This window comes from Oryctolagus cuniculus, chromosome 15 (genome assembly GCF_051225735.1).
Source record: "Oryctolagus cuniculus isolate XC-2025 breed Fujian yellow rabbit chromosome 15, ASM5122573v1, whole genome shotgun sequence".
Lineage (NCBI taxonomy): Eukaryota > Metazoa > Chordata > Mammalia > Lagomorpha > Leporidae > Oryctolagus > Oryctolagus cuniculus.
In genome coordinates, this window is record NC_142881.1 from 42,953,467 (window position 1) to 42,980,424 (window position 26,958).

At 40.6% G+C, this 26,958-nt stretch overlaps 1 pseudogene; it reads right to left on the reverse strand.

Annotated features, from left to right (window-relative positions):
* Positions 1-3,575: 3,575 nt before the first annotated feature.
* LOC149121983 (dolichyl-diphosphooligosaccharide--protein glycosyltransferase subunit 4-like) lies at positions 3,576-3,688 on the reverse strand (annotated as a pseudogene).
* Between the last annotated feature and the right edge of the window lie 23,270 nt (positions 3,689-26,958).

Sequence of the window (26,958 nt, forward strand, 5' to 3'; positions counted from 1 at the left end):
CAGAGTAGAGAAGAAGAGGGAGACAGTAACCTGTGTAAACAGTTCTGAAACTCATTCCACCACCAGACTTCCAAGATATTTAAACCAGGAAATTATCTTGTTGCTTATTAGCTTGACTCTTGCTTCTGTCATTCAAAACCAGATGGTTCTAACTTATGGGTACTTCTCCCTTACAGGGCAGCTCCCAGAAGCCTCAGTAAATCAACCTGTAGTCTTGTCTTCTACTCTCTTTGGAGTGTGTAGTATGGGAAAGAGAGGCACTTGGAATATCAAAAAAAATTTTTTTTTTTTTGACAGGCAGAGTGGACAGTGAGAGAGAGAGACAGAGAGAAAGGTCTTCCTTTGCCGTTGGTTCACCCTCCAGTGGCCGCCGCAGCCGGGGTGCTGCGGCCGGCGCACCGCGCTGATCCGACAGCAGGAGCCAGGTACTTATCCTGGTCTCCCATGGGGTGCAGGGCCCATGTACTCGGGCCATCCTCCACTGCACTCCCTGGCCACAGCAGAGAGCTGGCCTGGAAGAGGGGCAACCGGGACAGAATCCGGCGCCCCGACCGGGACTAGAACCCGGTGTGCTGGCGCTGCAAGGCGGAGGATTAGCCTAGTGAGCCGCGGCGCCGGCCGGAATATCAAATGTTTTTAATGACAACAAACAGCTTATTGTTTTCCCTAAGAAGTGAGATGTTTTTTAAACACACACTTCATTTCTGTTGCATCCACTGAGCCATGGATTCACCCTGACACTAAATATTACTTTCCACTGTATTATTCAGTGCAGAACCAGTTTCAGTGAACTTAGAACAGTAGGTTCTTGGCTGAAAAAAAATCTTGTTCCAGACACATTGTATTCATTGACAATTGCTGTGCTACAAATTACTCCCAGACCAGCAGCTAAAGACAGAAAATGTCATCTCACAGCTTTGAGAGTCAGGATTCCAGGAACAGATGAGCGGGGTGGTTGCTCCAGAGTCTCACAAGACCCCAGTCAGGGTGTTTGCCAAGAGAGTGGTCAACTGAAGGCTCCACTGGAGAAGCATTTGCTTCCAAGCTCATTCACATGGCTCCTGCAGTCCTCAGTTCTTCACCATGTGCTCCCCACAGGTGCCTCACAACGTGGCAGCTGACCTCCCCTCAGAGTGAGCAATTTAAGAGGGTGAAAGAGTGAGCATGCACCAGGCAAGGGAGCAGTTACAGTCTTTTTGAAACGCAAAGTGATGGGGAGGGAAGAGAGAGAGAGAGAGAGAGAGAGATCTTCCATTCACTGGTTCACTCCCCACAACAGGCAGGGTTAGGCCAAGCTGATACCAGGAGCCCATAACTCCATCTGGGTCTCCCACATGGGAGGCAGCGACCCAAGTATGTGTCATTATTTACTTCCTTGCTGGCACACTAGCAGGAAGCTGGAAGACAAGCAGAGGAGCTCAGATTCCAACAGGTCCTCCAATATGGGATGCAGGAATCCCAAATAGCAGCTTAAGCATCTGAGCCACAATGCCCACTGTGCTGCAATCTTTTAATAATTTGATCTCAGAAATGACATTCCATCCATTTTGAAATCTTCGGGAAAAATGCCCCACACTAAGGGACAGGGAATTACGCTCTATCCCTTTAGGGCAGGAGAATCAAAGAATATTTTCTGGAGCTGTCTTAAGGCTACTACATACTTGTTAGAGGAACTGATTTCCCAAAGAGAGTCTTAATTTGTTCTAAAATACCACTGCCTTTCGCCAATGGCTACAATACCTAAGGGTAGATGGGGAATGCAGCAGAAACCAGAGGAAAGCCACTTCAGGAGAGGAAAAATTCTGCAACAGCCATACATTCCTCAACATCCCAGAAGCTGCCTTTACAGGCCATAAGTGAGAGAATGGCTAAGGGTGTTACATCATCAAAGTGCCAATTAAAAACTCCTAGTAATAAAATTCAATAAATTAGAATTAAAATATAGCCATGTGATTATAGTAGGTGAGACAATGGCAAAATTATAACAATCTGCACACATGTTGACTGATTTTGGTCGCAAACCACTGCTGATGGCAGGAGGCACTCCATTCCTTAAAAAGCTCAATTCCAGAGGAGCAGGAGGGTTTATCCTAGCTCAGGTGTCCACCTCTTGTGCCATCTATACTTGTGCCTTAGCTGGGACTCTGGGAGGGCAGGGTCGTGTCCTGTGTCCTCCCATTCTGCCATTCTATAAGCATCCTCACCCTCAGAGCTCTTTCCTCCCTCTAAACTCCTGAGACACTTGGCATTGTACAGTTCATGGTTCATAGCCAAGTCCATGTAACCTGCTGATTCAAGCCACTGCAGATTAAAAATGTTGGTGAAAAAAAACTGTATCCATTCTGAATATGTACAGACTGTTTTCCTTGTCATTATCCTCTAAACAATATAGTGTAACAGCAACTTATTACATTGCGTTGTTTTATAAATAATCTGAGATGACTTAAGTTATACAAGAGAATGTGTGTAGGTTATATGCGAGTAGTATATCATTTTCAATGAGGAACTTTGGCATTCTTAGAGTTTGATATCCACAAGGATTCCTAGAATCAATCCCCTGAAGATATCAGGGGAAAACTATATATCATTTATTTGGTGATGATTCAAATATGGTCTTATTGGGGTGTTGTTGTAATAGCAGGTTAAGCTACCACCTGTGATGCCAGCATCCCATATTGGAGCACTGGTTTGAGTCCTGGCTGCTCCGCTTCTGACCCAGTCCTCTGCTAATGTGCCTGAGAAAGCAGCAGAAGATGGTCCAACTACTTGGGCCCCTGCCACCCATGTAAGAGATCAAGTTGGAATTCTGGGCTCTGGCTTTGGCCTGAACTAGCCCCACTGTTGCAGCCCATTTGGAGAGTGAACCAGCAGAAGACTTCTCTCTCTCTCTCTCCCCCTGACCCCTCTGAAGCACAGGTGGGTGGAGTTCCTGGCTCCTGGCTTCATCCTGGCCCAGTCTCAATTGTGTAGGCATTTGGGAAGCAAGGCAAGGGATGGAAGATTTCTCTTTCTCTCCCCTCCTGCCCTGACTTTCAAATAAAAATTTTTTTAAAAAGCATTTAAAACAAAACGAAAAGAGTCTCAACAAACTAAGAGTAACAGTGTTTTAAATCAAAGATTTCCTGAATGGGAAGGTCAAATTTATGATTGCTTGAGTCCTTCTATTCAAAGTGTAGCCAGATCACCTGGGAACTTGTTAAAGATGTAAAATCTCAAAATTCGACTTTGAATTAGAATCTGTATTTTAACAAAATTTCCAGGTCATCATATGCTCATTAAGTTTGAGAAGCACTAATTTATTTGTTTCACACACACACACAAACCACATTTTTATACTGGAAGAGTGTTAGAGAGGAAGTAGGAGGGGAAAAAAAGCAGTCCCTAATGGTGGGTCTTATTTGGTGGTTGATTTTTGTTCCTCAAGACTTTGAGGAAATAAAACGTGTTTGGAAAAACTCAGGTGTAGCTGTGTTGCATGTTGTGGTGGGTAGAAGGGATAAAATATGAAGGCCCCTCCCACCATCCCTCTGCCTCGAACTGTGCCCTGGAACCAAAGGGCAGAGAAAGTGTCCCTTTCACACTTGCTTCTTGGGATTTTTGACGTCCTCGTGGTGATAGAAAATGGCAAACAAAGGAGCAACATACCCAGCATGTTGGCTAAGATGGCAAGCTGCATGTCCCTGATCATCCTGATCATCAGTTCTGCTCAGTTCCTATGATGGCTTCGCACAAGATCGAGGTAGGAGACCTGGAAAGAAGCAAATTTTGACCTTGTCCTTATCCTTCCTTTTTACTATGTTGCAGGTCTTGAGCTTCCTATGCAGTCACCCAAGAGGAAAGTGGCAGGTTACAGCTCCAAAACACACCCAGGAGTGATGGGATACACTGACTCTTGGTTCTGCATACATCTTTTCTGGTGTGGAGCCTCTGCCTGGTGATGCAGACAGCACGCCATGGCTGCCATGTCTATCGTACCCTTCACGTTGTAGACATTTTACAAAGTAAAAAAAAAAAAAAAAAAAAAAAAAAAAAAAAAAAAATTCAGTGGGAGAGAAGGGTCTTGAAAAATGAGTGCTTTTTTTCTATTCAAAAGCATGTATTGGGCTAGATGTCACCTTAATTAGAGCCAGGATGGAATGTTGGGATGTAGCAGTGAACCAGAGAAGTTGAATTATTAACTAAGTATTTCCTGTTTGATAGAATTTTAGTTTTTGTATAAAGTTATGGTGATTGTAAAAACCCAGTGCATAAGGTTTATTTCCAGTGTATCGAACATACTCAAGTTTAATATTTGATATTATTATACAGCTTATGTTTTTCCCTTCATAAAGTTCATTATGAGTCTTGGAACACAATCCCTAATTACAATATTTTCTGTGGGGAAATTCGAATGACTTTTGAGCTTTATACTTTATGACAGAGTTTGCAGGTACATATGATAGGAAAAGGAAAACTCTGCTTCCATAATTTCTGTTTCTGAGAGCCTTTGGTGTACACATTTGTTTTAGAGGTTTTCTTTGTTTTATACATCTCAAGTTTTCTGGACCTGATGGTGTACTCTAACATGACTTCAAAGAAGACAACAAATATTGATGAACAGATTCTCATGGCAGCACAATTTATGACAGATAAAAACAGGAAGCAGTTCAGATTTTAAGCAAAAGGTGAAGGATCAAATAAATCAATACACATTCAAGTGACTAAAAACTACAGTTATTAAAAGTTATGAGTCTAAAGAATAATGAATGGCATGGGGAATATCTCATGTAAAATGTTGGATAAAACAGATTCTAAAAGGTTAAGAAGGGGGGCCGGCACCATGGCGCAATAGGCTACTCCTCCGCCTTGCGGCGCCGACACACCGGGTTCTAGTCCCAGTCGGGGCGCCGGATTCTGTCCCGGTTGCCCCTCTTCCAGGCCAGCTCTCTGCTGTGGCCCGGGAGTGCAATGGCATCAGCACGATGCGCCGGCCGCAGCGCGCCAGCTGCAGTGGCCATTGGAGGGTGAACCAACGGCAAAAAGGAAGACCTTTCTCTCTGTCTCTCTCTCTCACTGTCCACTCTGCCTGTCCAAAAAAAAAAAAAAAAAAAAAAAAAAAAAGCGCTGACTCTTAAGCTCCAGTCAGAATCCACAGAATCAGAATGCTCAGGTGATTCTTAAGCACATTAATGTCTGAAAGACATCACCCAAGTCTTCTCAACTTTGAGTAATAGCATTGATTTACCTTAAGGATTTGAACCAAAGTTCATCAGCAACTTAGCACCCACCCACTTGATGCAAGACCACAGCTTCTATCCAAGAATACATCCGATGTCTTAAAGGGGTATCCATAAATGCAGACTTCAGGACTGGGGAGGTACTTCCCCCTCAATGTCTCCAAGGGAAAAATGGTCTTTGACAATGGTGATTATTTGCAAAGTTTGTCAAAGTAAGGGGAGACTTGTTTTTATTACTAAATAACATTTTAATGATATAGAGTATATATACCAAGAAATGCACTTAAATGTGGAGATAAATGAGTTTTTGTCCCCTGATCACACTCATAACCAACACCCAAATTAATAACAAAACATAACTAGTACTCCAAGAGTCCTTACTATTCCCTGCCTCCATTTTTTTTTTTTTTTTTTTTTTTTGGTGAGGTGAGAAATGTCGCTCCCCGTCTTCGTGGAGGAACGACACTAAGCCCTGCCTAGGCTTCATATCCGAGTCACGGCACCATTATGTCGCTCCCCGTCTTCATGGGGGAACGACACAGGACCCTGCGCTGTTCTTTCGTCTGCTCGGCCCTCCCCGGGTTTGCTGCTGGTTCTTCCCGGGTTGGCTACTGTCCCTTCCACCTCCGTGGAAGGGCGGTTCCCCCTGCCACATTCCCCACTTCCGCGGGGGAGCGGCACACCGTCGGCCGGCTCTCTTGGGGGCTGCACAGGTGTTCCTTCAGATAGATGTTCCCCTTAGATGTTCCTGGTGCATGTTGTCTCTCTCCTCCTTTATAGTCCTCTTCCACCAATCCCAACTCTGCTACCCACACGCCGAGTACGCTGCTCTCCTCCAATCAGGAGTAGGTCCTACAGTTTATTGGCTGAACTGGAGGCAGCTGTGTAGAAGCTGTTTCCCTTCTCAGCGCCATATTGTGGGAGAGCAGATGCATAGAATAAGTCTTAATTCCAGTAACTTAGTCTAGTCCGAGTTGCTCCCCACAAGAAAGAGGATGTTGTCATTTACATAGTATGATTCAGTGAAGCACTATTAATAACTATGTATCAAATAATATGACATCCACACAATTTTATACTCTGTATGTATATTAACTTCCACAAAAAAAAAAAGAGATGATATTTGTCTTTTTGTGTCTTAGATATTTGAACATAATCTCCAGTTGCATCAATTCTGTTGCAAATGTCAGGATTTCATTCTTTTTTATGGCTGAATGATATTACATTGTGTGTGTAATAGACACACACACACATACCCGGTGTGGATATCTAGGTTGATTCCATATCTTAGCTATTGGGAATTGAGCTGCTGTAAACATGGAAATGCAGGTATCCCTTTCATATGCTGATTTCATTCCTTTGAGATATATTCCTAGAAGTAGGATAGCTAGATCTTATGGAAGGTTTGTTTTTAGTTTTCTGAAAAATGTTTGCCATAATGATTTATCAGTTTGCATACTCACAAGCAATGTACCTTTTTCTCAACATCTTTGTCAGCATTTTTTTTTTTTTTGGATGATAGCCAATTCTAAATTCAGTGAGGCGAAACCTCATTGTGGTTCTTATTTGTATTTCCCTGATGACTAGTGAGCCTGAGCATTTTTTTCATGTTTCTGTCAGCCATTTGTATTTAATCCTTTGAAACATGTCTATTCTTATCCTTTGTTCATTTCTTAACTGGATTGTTTTATTGTTAATGAGTTTTTTAAACTTCTTATATATTTGGATATTAATCCTTTATCAGATGCATAGTTTGCAAATATTTTCTTCCATTCTGTTGTTTGCCTCCTCACTTTAAGTGTTTCCTTTGCAGTACAGAAGCATCTTACCTTGATATAATCCCATTTGTCCATTTTTGCTTTTACTGCCTATGCTTCTGGGGTCTTATCCAAAAAATCATTGCCAAAGACAATATCTTGCTGTGTTTTCTCGATTTTCCTCTAGTTTCCTCTTGTTTCAAATTTCTTCATATGGAAATCCAATTTTCCCAAAAATAATTATTGATTGTCCTTTCTGCAGAGAATGACTCTAGCTTGTTTGTTGAAGATTAGTCGGTTATAGATGTGTAGATTAACTTCCAGGATTTCTAGTCTGTTCCATTAATCTACATGTCTATTTTTGTGCCACTAGCAGGTTGGTTTAATTATGACAGTCCTGTAGCATGTCTTGAAATCTGGTATTATGATGCCTCTGGCTTTGTTTCTGTTGTTTAAGATTGCTTTGTGAGTTGGCATTGTGGTGTAGCAGGTGAAGCCACTTCCTGTGATGCTGGCATCCCATGTGAGTGCCAGTTCGTCTCCTGGGTGTTCCACTTCCAATCCAGCTCCTTACTAATAGCCTGGGAAAAGCAACAGAAGATGGTCCAAGTGTATGGGCTCCTGTCACTCACATGAGAGACCTGGAAGACACATCTGGCTTCAGTTGGGCCCAGTCCTGGCCATTGTAGCCATCTGCAGAATAAACAAATGGAGATCTCTTCCTCTTTCTCTGTAACTTATTTTAAAATAAATAAATAACTGGTTATTCGGGGTCTTTTGTGTTTCCATATGAATTTTAGCATTGTTTGTTTCTAGATCTGTGAAGAATGTTCTTGGTATTTTGATTGGAATCACACTGAATCTGTAAATCACTTTGGGAAGTAGGCAATTTGATGATATTAATTCTTCCCATCCATGAACATAGAAGATTTTTACTTTTTTTTATGTTCTATTTTTTCACTAATGTTTTATAATTTTCAGTATAGAGATCTTTGACATCCTTGGTTAAATTTATCCCAATGTACTTAAATCTTGTAGGTATTGTGAATAGGACTGATTTTTTTAGATATTTGTTTATTTATATATTTGAAAGATAGAGTTAGAGGGAAAGACATCTTCTGCTGCTTCCCCAGGTGCAGGGAGCTGGATTGGAAGTGGAGTAGCCAGGGTTCAAACTGACACCTGTATGGGATACCAGCACTACAGGTGGCAGCTTTACCCACTATACCACAGTGCTGGTCCTGTCTGTATCTTTGTAAAAAATTTTTTAAGGTTTTTTTTTTTCATTTGAAAGATAGAATGACAATGACAGAGAGAGCTTCCTCTTGCTGGTTCACCCCCTAAATGGCCACAACAACCAGGACTGGACCAGACCCAAGATAGGAGCCAGGAGTTTCTTCCAGGTCTTGCATGTGGGTGCAGAGGCCCAGTCTGTAGCTTTTTACCTGGAGAATTTAGTCCATTTACATTCAAGGTTCTTATTGATAAATAATGGATATATCTTGCCACTTACTATAAATGGTCTTATTGTTTGTTTTGAATATCCTTGGTTCTTTTTTCTAGGGAGATTTCTGCCTTCACATTCTTCCATGATGCTGAGTGTCTTCCTCTGTTTATGTAGTACATCTTTAAGTATCATTTGCAAGGCTTGCCAGATGATGACAAATTTGTTTCATTTTTTGCTCATCTTGGAAGATCTTTATTTAACTTTGTTTTTTCTTTTTTTTAACTTTTATTTAATAAATATAAATTTCCAAAGTACAACTTTTGGACTATAGCAGCTTTTCCCTATATATCCTCCCTCCCACCTGCAACCATCCCATCTCCCACTCCCTCTCCCATCCCATTCTTCATCAAGATTCATTTTCAATTATCTTTATATACAGAAGATCAATTTAGTATATACTAAGATTTCAACAGTTTGTACCCACACAAAAACACAAAGTATGAAGTACTGTTTGAGTACTAGTTATACCGTTAATTCACATAGTACAACACATTAAGGACAGAGATCCTACATGGGGAGCAAGTGTACAGTGACTCTCGTTGATTTAACAATTGACACTCTTATTTATGACGTCAGTAATCACCCGAGGCTCTTGTCAAGAGCTGCCAAGGCTATGGAAGCCTCTTGAGTTCGCCAACTCTCTCTCACTGTCTATAACTCTCTCTCTGTCACTGTCTTACTCTGCCTGGCAAAAAATATAATTAAAAATAATTTAAAAATGCAATGTAAAATACAATAGGAAAATGGAGTAACAGCAGCTAGTAGACATGTTCGTATCTTAGTTCTTTTTTTTTAAAGGTTTTATTTATTTTAGAGGTAGTTATAGACAATGAGAGGGAGAGACAGAGAGAAAGGTCTTCCTTCCATTGGTTCCTCCCCCAAATGGCTGCAATGGCCGGAGCTGTGCTGATCCGAAGGCAGGAGCCAGGTGCTTCTCCTGGTCTCCCATGGGGTGCAGGGCCCAAGTACTTGGGCCATCCTCCACTGCACTCCCTGGCCACAGCAGAGAGCTGGCCTGGAAGAGGGGCTACTAGGAAAGAATCCAGCACCCCGACTGGGACTAGAACCCGGTGTGCCGACATCGCTAGGTGGAGGATTAGCCTAGTGAGCCGCGGCGCCGGCCAGGATGGATGCTCTTGCTCTTGCTCTCTCATTCTCATTCTCATTTTCTCACCTTCTCTCTGTGTAACTCTACCTTTCAAATAAATTAACCTTAAAGAAAAAAACCCCTTTCATGCCTGGCACCTGAGGGAATCTATGAATTGGTATTGTATATTACAAAATCAAGAATGATCTTGGAGACTAGTTTCGATTGAAAGCCAGCAATATGTTAGAAAGAATACAATGTTCATTGCATTAGGGAAAAAAAACCTGTTCTTTAAAAATTCTATAATAGAATATCCACAATTTATCTTCTGAAACATCTATGCAATTTTTAGATCCTAAATATAGGAGATTTGTGCATTTGATAATGCATCTTTCATTCCACATTTGTAGCAAAATAAACACCATCTATACAATATAATGGCTTTGTTGATCTGGTAAAATTAGCTGAAGGCATTGTTGATTACATCATTAAAATTCATTTCTCAATGTTCCTTAACTTTATTGATTCTTTCACCAGTTCTTGAGTTCTGTCATCATTCCTCTCCTTCTGTCTCTTTCAATTTCCTATCTAAATTGTTCCAAAATAATTATTACAGAAGTTGCAGAGAAATGATGAAATTTTTTATTGAAAATAGATGAACCTTCCAAACTCATTCTCAGTTCATTATCACAGCACCTAGAATATAGAGTGGAAATTCATATCTTGAGAGTGGCTTGGCACTTTAGCATACAGAACAGATGTTTCATTTCACAAGTTTTCCCAATTTATTATACATGATATCTCTATCTCTGCAAGAGGAACACTGCTTTGGGGAATAAAAGCCTTCCCATTTTTGCCAACAAGCTGATGCATAGAGACAGGCTGTTGAGTCAGCTTCCATTCACCCCAGGAGAGGAGTTTGCAAATGCTGTTTGTATAACAATAACTAAGTGATCAAGGGGAAACAGTCACAGTCCACACTCCAGTACCAAAGGCTATTACCTCTACACATGACCATCCCATACCTGGAATGCATTTAATTGGATGTACCCATCCTGCAAAGCATGGCTTAATTTCACATGGTCTAGGATGTGTTCTTTGATTAACTAAGAGTAGAAGCTCTTAATTCAAACAGCTAAACAGTACCTGTTGATTTTATCATTTTCATTGTCATCATTAGCAACTTAGGAGGAAGAAAGGTGGCAGAGGAGTAATAGTAACTTCTCCATTCTCTATTGTGCTGTAAGTTTCCTGAGGGCAGAGACAGTGTTTGTGTTTCTTAGCTACTCCTCGCTTGGCTAGCACAATGCCTTTCATACAGTTGGTGTTTAAGAAACATTGCTAGGTTAATTATATAAGATATTAGCCTTACTATATTGGTAGCCCAACTTTCCACCTACTTTAGGAATAAAAGAGAGGGAGGAAATTAAAAATAAGAAAGTAAGAATGAATTGCAAAACAAACAGGTAGTGAGCAAAGTTGGAGTTATTGTGAAAGTGTAAAAATAAGAAGCAGATGATTCTTAGGTCTGAAGGTCTAGTTTCTCTCCTGGCCTAGATACTTAACCCATCTGTTTTTCTCTCTTCTCCAACGATTCCCCCAACCAACACTGAATATCTTTTCTAATTTCTTATATTTAAGAGTGTGTATACCACTTAATCTCAGACACTGATGGTGGGAGGGGCAGTAGACATACTCCTAAATGGAGAGCAGTTTGGCAGAGACATCAGTAGTTCTGAAAGTATTTACAGCCATTGCCACAGTAATTCTGCAGGGAGTCTATCTTAACAAAAACATCTGAAGTAGGAACAAAGATTGATGCCCCTAAAGTTTTCAATACAGGTATATTTATACAGAGATAGGAATAATTCAGCAATCCAGCAGCAGGGGAAGGGGAGAAGAAAGGGAGGAGGAAAGGGATGAGTCTCTTGGTGGAATGCTTATTTACAAGTTATTGTAGGGGCTGGTGTGGTGGTATAGCGGGTCAAGCCACCTCCACAGAGCTGGAATCCCATATGGGCACCAGTTCATGTCCAGGCTGCTCTACTTCTGATCCAGCTTCCTGCTCATGCACATGAGAAAGCAGCAATGACAGCCCAAGTGCTTGTGCAACTGCACCCATGTGGGAGACCTGGAAGAGGTCCTGGCTCCTGGCTTCGTCCTGGCCCAGCCCTGGTCACTGTGGACATTTGGAGAATGAACCAGTGGATGGAAGACCTCTCTCTCTGCCCCCCATCCCTCTGTAATTCTGCCTTTCAAAATAAATAATATTTTTAAAAAGTTATTTTATGTTTTAAAGATGTTTGAAGCCTATTTAATTTTTAAATTAACATACAATGAAATTGACTTTTTATGTATGCTGTTCTATGAATTTTAGAACATGTATAGATTGGTACATCCACCAGGAATATAAATACAATATAAAACAGTTCTATCACTCCAAAACACCCCTTCATGCTATTCCTTCATAGTCACACACTCTAAGGTATAGAAATCACTGAGCTGTTTTTATTTAAATCTATAGTCTTTCCTTTTTGTAATGTCATACAAATGTAATTTTTTCTTTATAATCTTTTGAGGTTGACTTCGTTAAGCTTAGTACCTTTGAGAGTCATCATTGTTGTTGTGATTCATACCTATTTATTATTGAGTCATATTCCATTGCATGGATAGACTGCCCATTGAAGAATACTTGGGTTGTTTCCAATGTTTGGTGAGGAATAGTATTGGTATAAATATTCACATACTTAATTTTATATAAACATAAATAGTTATTTCTGTAGGATAAACATGTTGAAATGGGCTATCAGTGTCATTTGATAAGTGTTAACTTTATAAGAAATTATCAAGGGTCTGGCATTGTGGTATAGCAGGTTAAGCTGCTACCTTTTACTTGGACATCCCATATGGGCCCTGGTTCATGTTCAGCTGTTATACTTCTGATCCAGCTCCCTGCTAATGTGCCTTGGAAAGCAGCTGAGCATGGCCCAACTGTTTAGGCCCCAGCACCTACATGGGAGACTTGCAGAAGAAAACTCCTGACCTTGCCTAGCCCAGCTCAGAACCATTGTGGCCATTTGGGGAGTGGACCAGCAGATTAAAGCCCCAGCCTACAATGCCCACATCTCATAAAGGCGCTGCTTTGAGTCCTGGCAATTCCACTTCTGATCCAGCTCCCTGCTAATGTACCTGAGAAAGCAGTGGAGGATGGCCAAAATCCTTGACCCCTGCACCCAGGTAGGAGGCCTGGAAAAAGCTGCTGGCTTTGGATCGGCTCAGCTCCAGCCATTGTGGCCATGTGGGTAGTGAGCCAGCAGATGAAAGACTTCTCTCTCTGTCTCTACCTCTCTTTCTAACTCTTTCAGATAAGTAAATTAAAAAAACTTTAATAACAAGGAAAAATGTTTAATTTATAAATGAGAAAGCAGGAAATAAAATTGTGTATATAATACAAAATATCCATATAAAGAAGACTGCAAGAAAATATATCAAAATGATAAAATGTAGTTGTTTTGCTATGATTGGATTGTAGGTTGGATTTTCATCTTCTCTGTGTAAGCTCTGTATCCTATCACTAAGCAATGGATTAAAAAAGTATAAAAATTATCAAGTATTCATATGATCAGATGCCCTACTCCACTTGTAAACTTCAACTATTTAGTCAGGTCCTGGGAGCCCTTCATTAGCAGAAGTGGATCCATGACATCAGAATGGCTTCATGCATCTCTGAAGCCCCCATACTCTGTTATCTGAATTCCTCTTTCCACCCCTCTGTTGACCATTATGCTGTGCTGTTTCCAACTTGCTTCCAGTGCTTCCAGAAGCTTCTTCAGAACCACTATCCTAGAGTATTTTCTTTGACCTTGGCCACCAGGAGAAGTCTCACTGTTTATCTGACTCCTGGTAACACCTTTCCTTCCATTCTTCACAGGCCCAGCGAGCTGAATTAGGGCTCAAAGGAGAATATCTTTTTTTAGAAAGCTTTTATTTAATAAATATAAATTTCATAGGTAGAACTTTTGGAATATACGGTTCTTCCTCCCATACCCGCCCTCCCACTCCCACCCCCACACCACCTCCTATTCCCTCTCCCATAAATTCTTCATTGAGATTCATTTTTAATTATCTTTATATACAAAAGATCAACTCTATACTAAATAAAGATTTCAATAGTTTGCACCCTCACAGACACACACAGTATAAAGTACTGTTTGAAGATAAGTTTTACCTTTAATTCTCATAGTACAACTCATTAAGGATAGAGGTTCTACATGTGGAGCAAGTGCACAATTCTCCTATTGTTGATTTAACAATTGACACTCTTATTTATGACATCAGTGATCGCCCGAGGCTCTTGTCATGAGTTGCCAAGACTATGGGAGCCTTTTGTGTCCACAAACTCCATCATTATTTAGACAGGTCCATAAGCAAAGTGGAAGTTCTCTCCTCCCTTCAGAGAAAGAGACCTCCTTCTTTGATGGCCCCTTCTTTGAGAGGAGCATGTCTAGCACTACTCCCTCTGACCACTGTCTTACTGACATTATAGACAAGAGTCTCTTGTACAATGTTTTTCTGAGACTGAAGACTCTGCCTCCATTTCAGCCTCCAGGAGGAGCCCAAAACCATCAGGCAAATCTGTTCATTAGTGAAGCCTTCTGTGAACCAGGAGGACCAACAGGGCTCCTAATCCTCCTTGAAATTATTAAATGTGCTTCAGTGTCCACAGACCTTCAAGAAACTATGGGGTGTTTTCTGGCAGTTGGGTGATGGATTGGGCTGCAGCACACAAAGGGCCTCTAGGGGGCAGTATTGTCTCATGCCACATATTTATCAGTGATTAAACACTTTGAGCTGTAACGCAGCCAAATTACTGTTGCGTCTGTATTTTCCAAATATTTTACAATGAGTATGCACTAAGAAGATGAAGAAATCAGAGAGATGTCAATGTCAAAACACTTGCTCATGGAAGACATAGTCCAGTTTTCAGAGTATCGTTTCCTCTGTTAACTTCTCGTGATTCAAAGCCCAAAGTTAGGTGTTTTTTTTTTTTTTTTTTTGTTATGATGTTAGAGTGTTTCTGGATTTTAACTTTCCATATTTGAAGTAGAATTTTAATGCTTATAAAGTCATTTCAATTGTATTCTATAAGTCTCCCAATGAGAAACTGAGAGTACGGTTTCTTCCCTCTATGTTGTACAGAGTTAATTTATATTCAATAAGGCATGAGTTTTGAGTTTCGGTTGCACTGTTGCATTTATGCTGGCCCACCTACTCTCTACCTGCGATTGGCCCCATAGTGATGAATGGGGCATGTAAACTGGTCTGATATGTGAAGGGAAAGACAGGCTTTCCAGAGTTATGGGTTGAATATCAAGATAACTAACCCATGCCATATCCTAAAGGAAAACCAGTCCCTTTAGTGGGGGAGATGCTGGCAGGTCTGGAAATAAGCTTTCCAGCCACAACTGGCAGCCTGCTTGTAAAGGACATTTACTTATGTCTGAGGGGCCCACAAACCCCTAGCCCCACTGGATGGCCCCAGGTGGGAACTCTAAGTTTAAGGCATACTTTAAATTATATATCTATATATAGACATATAAATCTCTGATGATACATGAGAGAGGCTGAGAAGTGAAAAAAATACCACTTGTTAGACCTTGGGATAACTAACATAATTGTAATGGTGGCAAATTGGAAACAACTACACCCAATAATAAGGAAATCATCAAGTAAATTGTGACCTGTTCATATCTTGGAACATAACAGTTGTTTATAATAATGTTTTCAGAAAGAGAATGCATCGGGGAGCCAAGATGGCGGAATAGTGAGGGCGCTCACCGATAGTCCGGGAAAATTTAGTTTAATAAAAGGGGAGTTACGGTAGCCGCAGAAAAAAGAACCAGAAAAATATTGCAGGGGAAACCCTTCTGGATGGAGTAGCCGTGAATCGGAGGACCTACTGGCAGAACAAGGTCGCCCACCGCACCAAAGCCAAGTCGCGGGACCGAGCCGCGGAAGCCCCAGGGTCTGGGCGCCAGTGCTCGAAGGGGAGTGCATGCCACACAGACAACAGCGGGGAGACTTGCGACGTCCAGGGCTCCGAGTCCACACATCGGCGCTGGAAGGGGAGGATGAACCAGGCAGAGCTCTCAGGCCGCACCCATCTCAAGCCTCCAAGGCTCTTCCAACAGCAGGCAGTCCACTTAACACGGACACAGTATAAAAAAAAAAAAAAAAAGAAAAAAGAAAAAAGAAAAAAAAAAACGCACAGTGACGCAAGAAGATTTAACTATGCCGAGTAACAAACACAGAAATAGAGGGAGCAAGATCAACGATGACACTATGATGCCTCCAAATAAGCAAAACACCCCAAGCCAAGAGTATGAAGATGATGAGATAGAAGAAATGCAAGATACGGATTTCAAAAAATTTATGATAAGAACATTTAGAAGTTTTCAAAAGCAAATCCTTGAACTACAGAAATCCTTAATGGACAAGATTGAAAATCTCTCTCGTGAAAATGAAATTTTAAGGAAGAGTCAAAATGAAACTCAGAAACTAGTAGAACAGGAAAGTGTTATAGTGAAGAGAAATCAAAATGAAATGAAGAGCTCAATAGATCAAATGACAAACACATTAGAAAGCCTTAAAAACAGAATGGGTGAAGCAGAAGAGAGAATATCGGACTTAGAAGATAGAGCACAGGAAAACATACAGTCAAACCAAAGAAAAGAAGAGGAAATTAGAAATCTAAAAAATATTGTTGGGAATCTACAGGATACTATTAAAAAAACCAACATTCGAGTTCTAGGAGTTCCTGAAGGCATGGAGAGAGAGAAAGGATTGGAAGGCCTTTTTAGTGAGATACTAGCAGAGAACTTTCCAGGTTTGGAGAAGGACAGAGATATCCTAGTACAGGAAGCTCATAGAACCCCCAATAAACATGAACAAAAGAGATCCTCACAACGACACGTGGTAATTAAACTTACCACAGTGAAACATAAAGAAAAGATCCTAAAATGTGCAAGAGAGAAACGTCAGATTACTCTCAGAGGATCTCCAATCAGACTCACAGCAGACTTCTCATCAGAAACACTACAGGCTAGGAGGGAATGGCGAGACATAGCACAGGTGCTAAGAGAGAAAAATTGCCAGCCCAGAATATTATATCCTGCCAAGCTCTCATTTGTGAATGAAGGTGAAATAAAGACCTTTCATAGCAAACAGAAATTGAAAGACTTTGTGGCCACTCGTCCGGCCCTGCAAAAGATACTTAAAGATGTGCTACACTCAGAAACACAGAAACACGGCCATCAATATGAAAGAAGGGAAAGGAAGAACACCTACCAGTAAAAGAGCATGGGAAGCTCAAAGCATATACTAGAAAATATTTCCGGGAAAATGGCAGGGCAAAGTCACTACGTATCAATAGTCACATTGAACATTAATGGTCTGAATTCTTCAGTTAAAAGACACCGTTTGGCTGACTGGCTCACAGAACACAACCCAACTATTTGTTGCCTACAAGAAACACATCTCTCTAACAAAGAGGCATGCAGACTGAAAGTGAAAGGTTGGAAAAAGATATTCCATGCCAACAGAAACCAAAAAAAAGCAGGTGTAGCCATATTAATATCAGACAAAATAAACTTTAATACAAAAACTGTTAAGAGAGAAAAAGAGGGACACTATATAATGATTAAGGGTTCAATTCAGCAGGAAGATGTAACTATTATAAATGTATATGCACCTAATTACAGGGCACCGGTCTATTTAAAAGATATGTTAAGCGACTTAAAGGGAGATTTAGATTCCAATACAATAGTACTGGGGGACTTCAATACTCCACTCTCAGAAATAGACAGATCATCCGGACAGAAGATCAACAAGGAAACAGCAGATTTAATTGACACTATTGCCCAAATGGATCTAACAGATATCTACAGAACTTTCAACCCTACATCTACAGACTTCACATTCTTCTCAGCAGCGCATGGAACCTTCTCTAGGATTGACCACATACTAGGCCATAAAGCAAGTCTCAGCAAATTTAAAAGAATTAGAATCATACCATGCAGCTTCTCAGACCACAGCGGAATGAAGCTGGAAATTAGCAACTCAGGAAACCCCAGAAAGTATGCAAACACATGGAGACTGAACAACATGCTCCTGAATGAACACTGGGTCATTCAAGAAATCAAAAGAGAAATCAAAAACTTTCTGGAAGTAAATGAAGACAACAACACAACATATCAAAACTTATGGGATACAGCAAAAGCAGTATTGAGAGGCAAAATTTATAGCAATAGGTGCCTATATCAAGAAATTGGAAAGGTACCAAATAAATGAGCTTTCAGCGCACCTCAAGGACCTAGAAAAACTGCAGCAAACCAAACCCAAATCTAGTAGGAGAAGAGAAATAATGAAAACCAGAGAAGAAATTAACAGGATTGAATCCAAAAAAACATTACAAAAAATCAGCCAAGCGAGAAGCTGGTTTTTTGAAAAAATAAACAAAATTGACACCCCATTGGCCCAACTAACTAAAAAAAGAAGAGAAAAGACCCAAATCAATAAAATCAGAGATGAAAAAGGAAACGTAACAACAGATACCACAGAAATAAAAAGAATCATCAGAAATTACTACAAGGACCTGTATGCCAGCAAACAGGAAAATCTATCAGAAATGGATAGATTCCTGGACACATGCAATCTACCAAAATTGAACCATGAAGACATAGAAAACCTAAATAGACCCATAACTGAAACAGAAATTGAAACAGTAATAAAGGCCCTCCCAACAAAGAAAAGCCCAGGACCAGATGGATTCACTGCTGAATTCTACCAGACATTTAAAGAAGAACTAATCCCATTTCTTCTCAAACTATTCAGAACAATCGAAAAAGAGGGAATCCTCCCAAATTCTTTCTATGAAGCCAGCATCACCTTAATCCCTAAGCCAGAGAAAGATGCAGCACTGAAAGAAAATTACAGACCAATATCCCTGATGAACATAGACGCAAAAATCCTCAATAAAATTCTGGCCAATTGAGTACAACAACACATCAGGAAAATCATCCACCCAGACCAAGTGGGATTCATCCCTGGTATGCAGGGATGGTTCAACATTCGCAAATCAGTCAATGTGATTCACCACATTAACAGACTGCAGAAGAAAAACCATATGATTATCTCAATTGATGCAGAGAAAGCATTTGATAAAATTCAACACCCTTTCATGATGAAAACTCTAAGCAAATTGGGTATAGAAGGAACATTCCTCAATATAATCAAAGCAATTTATAAAAAACCCACAGCCAGCATCCTATTGAATGGGGAAAAGTTGGAAGCATTTCCACTGAAATCTGGCACCAGGCAGGGATGCCCACTCTCACCACTGCTATTTAACATAGTTCTGGAAGTTTTAGCCAGAGCCACCAGACAAGAAAAAGAAATCAAAGGAATACAAATCAAGAAGGAAGAAGTCAAACTATCCCTCTTTGCAGACGATATGATTCTGTACTTAGAGGATCCAAAGAACTCTACTAAGAGACTATTGGAACTCATAGAGGAGTTTGGCAAAGTGGCAGGATATAAAATCAATGCACAAAAATCAACAGCCTTTGTATACACAAGCAATGCCATGACTGAGAAAGAACTGCTAAGATCAATCCCATTCACAATAGCTACAAAAACAATCAAATACCTTGGAATAAACTTAACCAAGGACGTTAAAGATCTCTACGATGAGAATTACAAAACCTTAAAGAAAGAAATAGAAGAGGATACCAAAAAATGGAAAAATCTTCCATGCTCATGGATTGGAAGAATCAACATCATCAAAATGTCCATTCTCCCAAAAGCAATTTATAGATTCAATGCAATCCCAATCAAGATACCAAAGAAATTCTTCTCAGATCTAGAAAAAATGATGCTGAAATTCATATGGAGGCACAAGAGACCTCGAATAGCTAAAGCAATCTTGTACAACAAAAACAAAACTGGAGGCATCACAATGCCAGATTTCAGGACATACTACAGGGCAGTTGTAATCAAAACAGCATGGTACTGGTACAGAAACAGATGGATAGACCAATGGAACAGAATTGAAACACCAGAAATCAATCCAAACATCTACAGCCAACTTATATTTGATCAAGGATCTAAAACTAATTCCTGGAGCAAGGACAGTCTATTCAATAAATGGTGCTGGGAAAACTGGATTTCCACGTGCAGAAGCATGAAGCAAGACCCCTACCTTACACCTTACACAAAAATCCACTCAACGTGGATTAAAGACCTAAATCTACGTCCTGACACCATTAAGTTATTAGAGAACATTGGAGAAACCCTTCAAGATATTGGCACAGGCAAAGAATTTCTGGAAAAGACCCGGGAGGCACAGGCAGTCAAAGCCAAAATCAACTATTGGGATTGCATCAAATTGAGAAGTTTCTGTACTGCAAAAGAAACAGTCAGGAGAGTGAAGAGACAACCGACAGAATGGGAAAAAATATTTGCAAACTATGCAACAGATAAAGGGTTAATAACCAGAATCTACAAAGAGATCAAGAAACTCCACAAAAACAAAACCAACAACCCACTTAAGAGATGGGCCAAGGACTTCAATAGACATTTTTCAAAAGAGGAAATCCAAATGGCCAACAGGCACATGAAAAAATGTTCAAGGTCACTAGCAATCAGGGAAATGCAAATCAAAACCACAATGAGGTTTCACCTCACCCCGGTTAGAATGGCTCACATACAGAAATCTACCAACAACAGATGCTGGCGAGGATGTGGGGAAAAAGGGACACTAACCCACTGTTGGTGGGAATGCAAACTGGTCAAGCCACTATGGAAATCAGTCTGGAGATTCCTCAGAAACCTGAATATAACCCTACCGTTCGACCCAGCCATCCCACTCCTTGGAATTTACCCAAAGGAGTTTAAATTGACAAACAAAAAAGCGGTCTGCACCCTAATGTTTATTGCAGCACAATTCACAATAGCCAAGACCTGGAACCAACCTAAATGCCCATCAACGGTAGACTGGATAAAGAAATTATGGGATATGTACTCTTTAGAATACTATACCGCAGTAAGAAACAACGAAATCCAGTCATTTGCAACAAAATGGAGGAATCTGGAACACATCATGTTGAGTGAAGTAAGCCATTCCCAAAGGGACACATACCATATGTTCTCCCTGATCGGTGACAACTGACTGAACACCAAAAAGGAAACCTCCTGAAGTGAAATGGACACTATGAGAAATGGTGACTTGATCAGCATAGCCCTGACTGCTAATGGACAACTTAATACATTATCCCTCTTAGTATTTTTTTTTTGTCTGTTCTACTTAATGTGACTGGTTTAATTCTGTAATTATCACACAGTTATTCTTAAGTGTTGAAAATTTATGTTTAACAGGGATCACATTTCAGTTAGAGTGGGAATAAGAGAGGGAAGAGATGTATAATTTGGAACATGCTCAGGCTGATTTGCCCCAAGTGGTGGAGTTGGAAGCATACCAGGGGATTCCAATTCAATCCCATCGAGGTGGCATGTACCAATGCCATCTCACTGTTCCAGGTGATCAGTTTCAGTTCACAGTTGGTCATGGTGAAGGGACTGGGAGTCAAAGGGAGCACATAGACAAGTCTAGTACCTGCTAACGCTAACTGATGGAGTAAATAAAGGGGAGAGTGATCCAACATGGGAAGTGAGATACTCAGCAGACTCATAGAATGGCAGATGTCCTAAATAGCACTCTGGCCTCAGAATCAGCCCTAAAGGCACTCGGATCTGGCTGAAAAGCCCATGAGAGTATTTCAGGCATGCAAAGCCAAGACACTCTGGCAAAAAGATCTCTGTGAGTGAGATCCCAGTGGAAAGAACAGGTCTTCAAAGAGGGAGGTGCCTTTCTCTGAAGGGAGGAGAGAACCTCCACTTTGACTATGACCGTGTCTAAACAAGATAAGAGTCGGAGAACTCAAGGGGCTTCCATAGCCTTGGAAACTCATAACTGGTGCATAGGGAGATTACTGATGCCATAAACAGGAGTGTCAATTGGTAAAGTCAACAACAGGAGTCACTGTGCACTTACTCCTCATGTAGGATCTCTGTCCTTAATGTGCTGTACATTGAGGCTTAATGCTATAACGAGTACTCAAACAGTATATTTCACTTTGTGTTTCTATGGGGGTGCAAACTGTTGAAATCTTTACTTAATGTACACTAAACTGATCTTCTGTAAAAAAAAAAAAAAAAGAAGAAGAAATTGTCAATTCCCAACTTGACTCTCACTGGGATTAAACATGACAATAGGTCTGATCTGATTTCATCATCATTTAAAAAATCATCTATTATTTTTCACTTTATGTTTCTGTGTGGGAGCAAACTGTTGAAATCCTTACTTAAGGTATACTAAGCTGATCTTCTGTATATTAAGATAATCGAAAATGAATCTTGACGTGAATGGAAGGGGAGAGGGAGTGGGAAAGGGGAGGGTTGTGGGTGGGAGGGACGGTATGGGGGGGAAGCCATTGTAACCCATGAGTCGTACTTTGGAAATTTATATTCATTAAATAAAAGTAAAAAAAATAATGTTTTCAAACAGTTTTTAAGTTATGAGCAAGTACTTATATTAAGTAAGAATCTATAAAGCAATTTGTTTAAGTAGGCTCTTTAGAACAAAAAAATCTGTGACATTATTTAGAGATACTAGGGTAAACAAAAATTAACAGATCAAAAGGATCAAATATAAGAAAACTCATAATGGCGAAAAATCTGAAAGCAAATAAGATAAAATATTAATGGTGATTGTTTCATTTTCATTCTTGTTGGCCATTCCAAATTTTTAAAAAGTATATAACTTTCTAATAAAAACACTGTTGTACAGCAAAGTTAACAAATGCTCCCCTGTTTACTAAACCAAAATGCTAAATGCACTCTTGGTTGAGTACCTGTAATTTATCACAAATAACTACAGCAATGTGGCAATGAACTGTGATTCCATTTTGTACTTGGTGCAATTGGCACTCAGCCTGGAAAGACATTTCAAGATAGCAGTCTGAAGCAGGGAGTTGCTTCAGATAAAATAGATGCCAGACTTTTGGTGCTTCATGGTAATGGAAAATGATCATTTTATACTCACTCCCTTAGAGACCTGTTTCTAGGACCTCACTCATAAAATTCTCCAAGAAAGGCACTTGGATTGTTTATTTATGATCTCAGGCACTTCAAAGCATATTTGAGGAAAAAAAAATAGTACCAAAAGAGAAGTGTGTTATAAAGTTCTAACTCTGAGGATAAAGGGGAGAGATTTTATATACTAGAAAGAGTGTATCTTTTGTTAATGGATAGTCTGAAATAATTTATCAATCTTTTTATCAGTCCATGTTGAAGAATGGTCACATCTATTAATATAGCCATAAACAATAGAGAATTTGATATTCAAATAAGATAGGTTATCATTTTCAAAATTTAATATAACTCTTCCTTTTATACTTACACTTTTAGCTCTGTTATATATACATATAGAGAGAAAATATGAGAATACACTCGCTAAAATATTTATGCATTATATATAGATAAACACACATTTTACATTCTAGTGAGTGCTTACTATGTGCCAGGTACTGTGTTGAAACTAAATATAGGGGCCGGCGCTGTGGCACAGCGGGTTAAAGCCCTGGCCTGAGGCGCTGGCATCCCATATGGGCGCCGGTTCTGGTTCTGGCTGCTCCTCTTCTGATCCAGCTCTCTGCTAATGGCCTTGGAAAAGCAGTGGAGGATGGCCCAAGTCCTTGGACCCATGTACCCAGGTGGGAGACCCGGAGGAGGCTCCTGGCTCTTGGCTTCAGATCGGCACAGCTCCGGCCATTGTGGCCATCTGGGGAGTGAACCAGCAGATGGAAGGCCTCTCTCTCTGTCTCTACCTCTCTCTGTAACTCATTCAAATAAATTTTTTAAAAAAGAAAGAAACTAAGTATAGATGCGTGAGCAAAACTGGCAAGTCTCTAATAACCCAGGATCAGAGACAAACATGTAAATAAACACCAAATTGTCCACTGTCAAAAATGGGATGAAATCAAAGAGGATGTTATAAAAAAGAATGAGGCTGAGAGAGAATTAGACTGGGGAGAACTTGGAATCTAAGTCAGCATGGGACATCTCTCTGAGGAAGGAACATTTAGATAGGAGAACTGGAGAGAAAATCTTGTCAGGTTTAAGAAAAGTTGTAGGAAGACCCTGACTCAATGAAAAAGTGTCAGTTATGACAGATCATCAGTCTGCCCTGAGTTTTATTGAGCAAAACATAGTCTTTACCTGGTACTGGTGAGGTGGGCCTGAGCCACATGACTCAGAACTCTGGACGTCCTGTGAAGGACTTAGCCTATGAAGAATAAGAATCTGTTCATGTATTTTAAACAAGAAAAATGGTACAACCACATGAACATTGTTTTCAAAGTGTTGTTCTTCTGAAGTATCCTACTGGGCTCTACTACTTCTTCCATTGTACTTGGTGAAACTCTGTGATGTCTGGCATTTGGTGTTTTTTTTTTTTTTTTTTTTTTTTTACAGGCAGAGTGGACAGTGAGAGAGAGAGACAGAGAGAAAGGTCTTCCTTTGCCGTTGGTTCACCCTCCAATGGCCGCCGCGGCCGGCGCGCAGCAACCAGCGCACCACGCCGATCCAGGTACTTATCCTGGCTCCCATGGGGTGCAGGGCCCAAGCACTTGGGCCATCCTCCACTGCACTCCCTGGCCACAGCAGAGAGCTGGCCTGGAAGAGGGGCAACCGGAACAGAATCCGGCGCCCCAACCGGAACTAGAACCCGGTGTGCCGGCGCCGCAAGGCGGAGGATTAGCCTAGTGAGCCCCGGCGCCGGCCTGGCATTTGTTTTAAAACACTTCAGATATAAAGAAAAAAGTGACAATGGCAAGGGAAAGGATGGTAGATAAAATTGTCTGTAAAACTAGTTCTCAAACAGTTTGTGTGTATGTGTGCACCTGAAATTGTTGAAATCTTTACTTAGTATAGAATTAGTCTTATGTGTACAAAACTAATTGAAAATGAATCTTAATGGAGAATAGAACTGGCAAGAAGGGAGGGAGGAGGAAGAGGGCTGGAAGGACGGGTATGGTGGGAAGAATACCGTGGCTCATTTGGCTAATCCTCTGACTGTGGTGCTGGCAGCCCGGGTTCTGGTCCTGGTTGTTCCTCTTCCAGTCCAGCTCTCTGCTGTGGCCCAGGAGGGCAGTGGAGGATAGCCCAAGTGTTTGGGTCCCTGCACCCACGTGGGAGACTGGGAGGAGGCACCCGGCTCCTGGCTTCGGATCTGGCTTCGGATCGGTGCAGCGCCAGCCATAGTGGCCATTAGGGAAGTGAACCAACAGAAAGAAGACCTTTCTCTCTGTTTTTCTATAACTCTCTCTCTCTTTCTCTCTCTCTCTCTCTCTCACTGTCTAACTCTGCCTGGCCAAAAAAAAAAAAAAAACTATAAAGTACTTAAGAAATTTGTATTCCTTAAAAAAAATTGAAAGTTATTGAGTCTGGGTGAAAGGTACATGGAGGCTGATTACACATTTATCTGTAATTTGGCAAATGTTTGAAAGTTTCATAATAAAAACTTACTTTATAAAAACAGGAGGAGTGATCTGGGATCCTGAAACCACTATTTCAGTTCCGACACTTACTAATAGTTGTTTGATTTTGGAAAAATTATTTCTGCCCTACAATCCATAGCTTTCACACTGTGGAATAGTGGTAATGATTATATACCTTACAGGCCTGTTAAAAATTAAATGTAATAACATTTATTAATTAAATTACATATGTACCATTTATCTGTAAGTTTTTCTAAGCTATATAGACTAAGCACCATGAGTCTTTGTGACTCAAAAGAAACTAGTGTAATGGGCACTGTGATTGTTGCAGTCCCCTTTCCCTGAGTTGTGAAATATCTTTCCCCCTCTATCTCTTGGTTGCAATTCCATCTGTTCTCATTTACACTCATTCGTATTTCTCTGCTCAAAACTCTCCAATGGTTGCCTATCTATCAAAGGGAGTGAATGTCTTGGTTTATCTACTCTATGGCTTTCTACACTGGTGCTTTCCAGACTTTCTAAGAATCATAAATTTTGAAATCTACAGGAGTTTTGGGTGAGATGCATCTAGCATTGAACATGGAATTGTGAGTGCTTAAAGAATTGATGCTGTGCTATGTCAAATTCAACCTAGATCTCTCTGAAAGTATTGAGTTTTTCATTGGAAGCTCTTGCTGTACTTTATAACTCACCCACAAAATGAGATCTTTTTAATATGCTGTAGTCAATGTCAACATTTTGATGACTCTAATGCTTTTCATATGTATGGAATATGACATAAGTGATCATGACAGTATCTACCTAATAGGCCTGTTTGAAAATCACATATGATAATCACAAATAGTCTGGCTCATAGTGAACACTTGGAGAGTATTAACTGTTATTTTAGTTAACTCTGGAAGTATTTATTATATCCTGATGTTTGTGTGGAGAATGGATGGAAACAAGGGATGATGATGTAAAGAGGAGTTACAAGGCTATTGCTGGGGTTCAGCTGAGGAGCAGTGGAATGGTGGAGAAGGAGTGAAGCCCAGGGTGCAGATGAAGATGAAGGTGGCACTGGCATATGGATGATGCTTAAGGCTCTGGAAAAGAACAGGGGCTCTTGAGAGAGTTCCCAGGCCTTCTTGATATCACCCACCCCCTCTTACCATAGGCTCTGTTTTAATCCATTTCTGTTGCTATAACTGAACACACTGAGACCAGATACTTTATAAAGAAAAAGGTTTATTTAACTCACAATTTTGGAGGCTGGAACGTCCAAGATCGTAGTGCTGGCTTCTGCTCAGCATCTGGTAAGGGCCTGCTGCTGGGTCGTGGCATGATGGAAGATATCACATGGTGGGACAGAGCAAGTCTGCTTGCTTAGCCCTTTCTTCCTTGTATAAAATCACTAGTTGCATCACAGGGGCCTCACCCTCATGCCAGCTTTGGCGATTATGTTTCCAATACATGAAATTTGGTGGATAAATTTAAACCATAGCAGACTCCCTTAGCAGTCATGAAACATGGATCCCATGTCAGAGTGATATATTTATGTATTTATTTATTTAAGAGGCAGAGAGAGAAAGCGCACTCCCATTTGCTGGTCTTTTCCACAAATGCCTGCAATAGCCAGGGTTGGGAAGCCAAGAAATGGGAACTCCATCCAGGTCTCCCATGGAGGTGGCAGGAACCCTGTCACTTGAGCCATCAGTGCTGCCTAGAAGGGACTGCATTAGCAGGAAGCTAGAGTCAGGAACTGGAAATGGGAATTGAACCCAGGTACTCTGATGCG